Below are 6920 nucleotides of genomic sequence, written 5' to 3'. Positions count from 1 at the left end.
GGAACGTAGTAAACACTTATCTTGGTGGAATCTAGCCACACAAGGCAAAAACAGAGTTTGTTGCAGGGATTACATTCCTATGGAGTCGGTTTAGGTGTTGAGCTACCCCCAGTTACAACAAAGTGGTCTGTATGAAAAGGCTTCCAGCTGACTGAGGTTTTCGCACCATAGGAATGTTCTTCGAAAGGTTATCCTAGGTCAGCGCAACTGCATGGTGGGAGAAAGCCACCAATCCTCCCCAAATTTAAGCCTCCCCCCTCAAAAAAGTGTTTTGTTACACCTTGGAAATTTCAATTGATTGACTTGAAGGACTTAACATTTTCAAGGGTAAGTATAGAAAAGTCACCTACAGCTGTGTTCTGAATAGTTTTTGTTAATTTCCAAATGTAGTTATTTATAGGTTATCCTAAAAATATGGACCACTTGGAAGCTTGCCTAATGTGTTAATGAACTTAGATTTTTTTAAGGACAAGGGCTTTCGCCTGAGGGAACAAATTGTGGCAATGCATTGAATTGTGGGTATGCATTGAATTCAGCTTGGCAAACAGGGCTTTGCAGAGCAATGTGACACAGTTAACTCTTGCATAGTTACGCCTTCTAGCTTCACTTTGAAATAATAGCCCCTCCCTCCCTGCCTGCCATCCTACAAACACACATACAAATCTGGAAAGGAAGGACATCCATTGGATGAAATGGGCTCTGACTTATGAAAAATTATGGTATATTACAGTAGTTGTTGTTTTGTGCTGTAATTTATGGCTATCCATATAGAATTTAATAAATTGCCTTTACTACAATGACATCTACAGCAGCATACATTTTGTGCGTAAAACGTCCCAAGATCAACACCCAGATACTATTATTAAATTATTATTATTTCATCTCTATACCACTTTATATTTTCAAGAAAAAACCCTCAAAGTGGTTTACAACCTACATTAAAACATCAAATAAAACAATCCAGAATAAAACACTGCTGAAGAAAGTCAAATACCTGTATAAAGTAGTTACAGATAGGTAGCCGTGTTGGTCTGCCATGGTCAAAACAAAATAAAAAAATTCCTTCCAGTAGCACCTTAAAGACCAACTGAGTTAGTTCTAGGTATGAGCTTTCGTGTGCATGCTTTCAGTGGTATGAGCTTTCAGTGTATCTGAAGAAGTGTGCATGCACACGAAAGCTCATACCTGTATAAAGTATGCATTCAAAGCAACATACTTCACTCTGATGGTGTTTCCTGCTTGGCAGGGGGTTGGGCTCGATGGCCCTTGTGGTCTCTTCCAACTCTATGATTCTATGATTCACAGGAAACTAAAAATTTTATCTTAAAGATATCAAAAATAAAATAAAAATAAAACAAAACATTACAAAGGAGGTCAACTACAGAGTGCACATTTAACACAGCAAACTTAGCAAAAAAAATTTCAAAATAAAATAAAACATTACTACTGGAGCTCCAATAAAGTGCACATTTAAAACAGCATAATTAGAATAAATTAGGATAAAATATCACCATAAGCACAGAATATATCTGGTGCTGTTGCTGCCAGTCCTGCCCATGATGGCTCATGGCAGGCTGCAGCTGTGGAAGCTCAGGCTCGATGACCTGGGTCTGCACTAAGAGACAGCCAAGGTGGTCTCTGACTTCCTCAGTAGCCTCAGCTTTTGCAGCTGGAGTCAGTCAGGGCCCTGCCCTCCCAGGCCAGGTGGAAAAAGGCCTACAAGGCAGGCAGCAGGTCTTCCAGGACTCACAGCCCAGATTGGGTACAGAAAGATTCTTTTCTGGAACCTTAAAGGTAAAGGGACCCCTGACCATTAGGTCCAGCCGTGGCCAACTCTGGGGTTGCGGCACTCATCTCACTTTATTGGCCGAGGGAGCCGGCGTACAGCTTCTGGGTCATGTGGCCAGCATGCCTAAGCCACTTCTGCCGAACCAGAGCAGCACACAGAAACGCCGTTTACCTTCCCACCGGAGCGGTACCTATTTACTTGCACTTTGACGTGCTTTTGAACTGCTAGGTTGGCAGGAGCTGGGACCGAGCAACGGGAGCTCACCCTGTCTCAGGGATTTGAACCACTGGCCTTCTGATCGGCGAGTCCTAGGCTCTTTGGTTTAACCCACAGCACCACTCGCGTCCCCTCTGGAATCTTAGAGAGCCACTAAGTCAGTATACATAGCATGGAGCTGGATAGACTAATGGTCTTCCTTCCATATAAGCCGAATACTTGATTTCCTTATTCTATATGAATCTCCATAGGTATGGATTGCAGACAGAGCCCTCTGGAAGTGCCCGTTATGCTTTCATCTTTAAAATAATACATGCTTTCGTAACTGCTTTGTTAGGCTAAAGTAGAATTGCTTTTACAAAGTGGTTTGTGCCCATGGGCTGTTGCCCTAACATTACAAGAAATCTAAATCAGCAAATGCCATGATCCAGTGGGCACTAGTTATGTCTGTCACACTGGAATCAGTGGAGCTAAACTCAGGTCTATCTGTACATGTCTTTCCATGCAACTGAAGAAGGGCTGTTTACTGTTGCAGATTAAATGGTTGCATTGAATTGCTCTCTTCTTTGCGGAGAAGACAGGTTGTTAATAAATACCCCCTATTGCCTTGCCTTAAGTGAGGAGAAATGCAGGATGCCGCCTTTGAAAAAGGCACTCTGCCGACCAATTAGAACAGAAGGAATCATATCCTGTCCTAGAGTCATCCAGCAGTGTGGCAGCATTAAAATGTCAGTGCTAATTTATTCCCAGAAATCCTTTTATGGAAATGGGTTTCCATGAAAACTAGAATAAACTCTGCTGTTCTGGAGTTAGGCATTTGTTTTGTGTTGTGTGCATGTTTATTAACTGAATGTTCCATCTATGCTTCTTCTTCTTGTTGTTGTTCCCTTTTTAAAAAATCAAGTCTTCCTTCCTCTAGGTGCCTGCTGGGTTGCTTAACAAAAGGCTTGAGAGCATTTTTGCTAAGTCTGCAGCACCTGCGGTTCAAAGATGTACCTGCCTGGTGAGAAATGGCTTTTTGGAACAAAGGTGCCAGGCCTCCATTAATTCTTTTCACCAAGCTTATGCCCTGCTTTTCCTAATTTTCCTGTATTTTCCATGACTACCAAGGTCACACCAGTTATATCTCCCCTCCAGGTTATAAAACTAATCACAGGACCCTGAAGTGGAAGGAAGAATTGCATATGCGGAAGGAGGATTTCGTAAGAGGCGGGTCAGCTGCGGTCCCCTCGTCTCCTGCAAAGGCAGCTGCTTGCGTGGGAGAGCATGGCTGCTGCTGTACGAAGTATTAAGTACCTTATATTTTGTAAAATGGCATTTTAAGACGTGACGGCACTCAAATGACAGGTGTCCCTTTTTGAAAACATGATGGGAATGCAGAATCGGATGCATTGGTGAGAGCCGCTCCCTGCTCTTTCTCACTTCACTTTCAGAATGTGCCTTTTTATTTATTTATTCCTGCTTCTAGGAGGTGCTTGTGGTTGCTTATCTTAAATACAAAATACCGACAACAATAGCAGAAATCTGCAAATCCAGTAAATGCTCCACAGATCATCAAACCTGAACTGGAGAGAGACATACAGGCCCAACCCAGCCTGCCTTTGACAACTGTAGTGGTTTTTCCACTTCCTTTAAAAAGAAAAGAAGAAGAAAGACCAGCTGAGATGTTCACAGCACAAACGATACAGTGGTACCTCAGGTTAAGAACTTAATTCATTCTGGAGGTCCGTTCTTAACCTGAAACTGTTCTTAACCTGAGGTACCACTTTAGCTAATGGGGCCTCCCGCCGCCACCACGCCACCGCCGCACAATTTCTGTTCTCATCCTGAAGCAAAGTTTTTAGCCCGTGGTAATATTTCTGGGTTAGCAGAGTCTGTAACCTGAAGCGTCTGTAACTCGAGGTACCACTGTACTGTCATTCCATAGCTTTAGGGCTATAGTTGTAAAAGACCTGTCCCTTGCTGCCTATGACCTAGCTTATTGTGAAAAGTGGAAAGGCAATGCAGGATCTTAGACCATCTGAACAAGTTGGGTGTTCAGTTGGGATACATCTTTATCTCACCAGGGGGGAGGAGATTAACCTTGCTGCCTCTGAACATAACAATAAAATCCTCAAGTGGAAGGACAGGGGGAAAAGTGCTCCACGTGCCTCCCTTAAGTTAAGAGAGGTAGGCTTCTACAGCTAACTAGGGGGAAGGGCCTTCCTAGCAGGGGCACCCAAAATACAGAATACAGACTTCTGTGAGGGCCATGTAGTACTCTCCCTGTTGACCACTTGGAAGCTCCTTAAGGCTTACCTTATTACAACTTGTTCTATTTGGCCAGGTCTTCAGGCAGCAGATTTTTGTCTTCTATGCTTTAATTTCTGCTTCATAGACATGATAATATTTCAGTAGACTGCATTGATATTTTAAGAGGGGTGTGTGTGTGTGTTTACTATTCTGTAGACAATAGTTTTAGATCAGGGTGGGGAACCTGTGGCCCTTCAGATATTACTGGAATCCAGATACTATCAGTCCTAGACAGCATCGACAACTATCAGGAATGGTGGGAGGGCCACAGTCTCCCCATCCCTGGCCTACAGCTTCTGACAGACTTGTCCTCCTTTCAGTTTTCCTAATCTTTTAAAGCCATGTAATCCAGGGCCATCAGCACACCTTGAAGCAAATTCCATAAATGAACCATGCTTTGTTTGAATAAATATTTGGGTCTGTCCTGAATCTGCTGCTGACAAAATCTGGATGGCCAAAGTTTCCTCATCATTTGTTTTAGACAAATGATTTAATAAGCCATATTGTGCACATAATATTATTGAGTGAAATAACATAAATATACAACATTTACACAATATAAATAATAAATGATACCGGGTTAGTTATGACTCCTTCCCTTGGCACCTCTTCAAATACTGTAACACCTCTGGTCCTCCAGGTGTTTTTGGACTACCACTCCCAGAAGCCCCAGGTAGCTTGGACTACTGTCAGGAATAATGGGTGGGCCACACTTTCCCTACAGCTTTGGATAGATTTATCCTCCATTCAGTTTTCCAAATTTCCTTTCAAAGCTATCTAATCCAGGACTATCAGCACATCTTGTAGCAAATTCCATAAACAAATGGTGCTTTGTTTGAAGAAAAGCTTTATTTGGGTCAGTCCTGAACCTGCTGCCCAACAATTTTGTTGGGTGACTCCCGGTTCTAGTATTATGGGGAAGGGGAGAGAAGATTATCACAATTTGCTTTCTCCATACCGTGTATATCTTTATCAACTTATATATCCTTGACTGAATATGCCGTTCCATTCTCATCCAGTCGCCCCCTTTCAGGATATATCTGCTGACCCGTTAGCTGTCCCTACAACACTGAGCTGTGGACTTGTGAACTAATCAAACTCCCAGAAACCACAAAGGAGCAATTGCCATGGTAATCCCTGGTGGGCCCAGTGACGGACCAGTGATCATCACAGGTGGCACAGTCCACAAGAATGACTGCCACGTATAATAACTGCACTAAACCAGATTCTTATCTGGGTGAGACTTTAATTCAGCTATCTGGCCAGTAACCAACAGTTGTAGTGAGCAACAGTGGACTTTAATCTGTCACCTTCACCGCTGCCTGTTGAGCTGAGGATGAAGCTATCCTGAAAGCATGCTTTATACGTGCAAATGTCTTATCTCCAAGAATGAGAAAAGAGCAGCAGTGATTCCTTGAAATCAATTAAAGCTTTGCCAGTGGGCTTCAGGCTGCACCCATACTGCATACCAGCCAGTCAGGGGTATGCAAAAGATTTGGACAAATTCCAAATCAGGAGCCAACATGGGATTTCTCCAAAGTACACAGAAACAAAGTGGGGATGTGAGACGTTTCAAAATGGCTGCAGGCAGCGTGTCTGCGAAAATGGCTTGCCATATAAGGAAAATACCAAGATGGGGTAAGAGGGGCAAGAATAGCTGTTGTGTGACTGACAGGTCTAGTTTCCAATCAGAGTGGGTGATTTTTACCAAGGCTCTCCAATCAAGGTGCTTATCACCTTGTTCTTGTCTGCTCTATGCCCTTTGTTAAGTTCTGATAGTGGTGCCTGCTTGGAAGATGTTGAACATTCCTGAACAAGTCCTTCTGCCTCTGTTCTACATGCTCACACATCCACTCCTGTCAAATCAGCTTTAGAACATAAAAAGAGCCCTGCTGGATCAGACTAAATGCCAATCTAGTCCACCATCCTGTTCTCAGTGCCCAACTAGATTCCTGTGGGAAGTCCATTATCAGGACATGTGCAAAATATCCCCTAAACATCTTTATTAATATAACCATTTAATCAACGGAGGCTGCGACTAACCCAGGAAGGTACACATGACCCCTTCTACACACTGAATGAATGTGCAGAAGAGGCTGCCCAGAGCCACTACTGCAGACTGCACCCCCTCCACGACCCCCCAATTAATGTCTGTTTGTTGTTCCTCAGAAGCAGCTCTTCCTAGTAGAGATGCATCTGTGACAAATTACACTTATTAATATGGAAAATTCTGGGGTGAGAGACTACTCAATAGCCCAGCTCGTTGGGGTACAAGTCATGCGGTCAGTAAAAGAAGGAAATTCCAGCCAAACCGCGGTCAGTTTGGCTGGACCAGCAAAACAGTGGTCAGTAGACCATGATATTTATTGTTGCTCAACAGGTCCCCACAGGAGTAAGGAACCCAGAGCATGGGGCGACATTGACTTTTAAAACTTCCCACAATATCCCAGAATACAGTTCGCACAGCATCGTTGATACATCATCTTTACATCACTGACATGTCACAAAAGGGGAGGGGTAGATAGAGGTTACACTAGTTCAAGCTTGGCAAACATGCCCAGACAAGTCCTTGGTACAAGATTAGCATAGGCAAAACATGTCCAGGCACCTCTCAAGTACCCAC

The 6920-nt window shown here is 43.4% G+C and overlaps 1 long non-coding RNA gene across 1 annotated transcript; it reads left to right on the top strand.

The window, feature by feature from the left end:
- The first annotated feature begins 2083 nt into the window (after nucleotides 1–2083).
- Nucleotides 2084–6318, top strand: LOC309337492. Its single transcript, XR_014154356.1, has 3 exons — nucleotides 2084–3034; nucleotides 3143–3399; nucleotides 5317–6318. It is a non-coding gene; the product is annotated as an uncharacterized lncRNA (long non-coding RNA).
- The last annotated feature ends 602 nt before the right edge of the window (nucleotides 6319–6920 follow it).

Source organism: Podarcis erhardii (assembly GCF_964252035.2).
Source record: "Podarcis erhardii genome assembly, chromosome: 2".
Lineage (NCBI taxonomy): Eukaryota > Metazoa > Chordata > Lepidosauria > Squamata > Lacertidae > Podarcis > Podarcis erhardii.
Note: the sequence above shows the minus strand (reverse complement) of the source record. Positions and strands in the feature narration are given on the sequence as shown.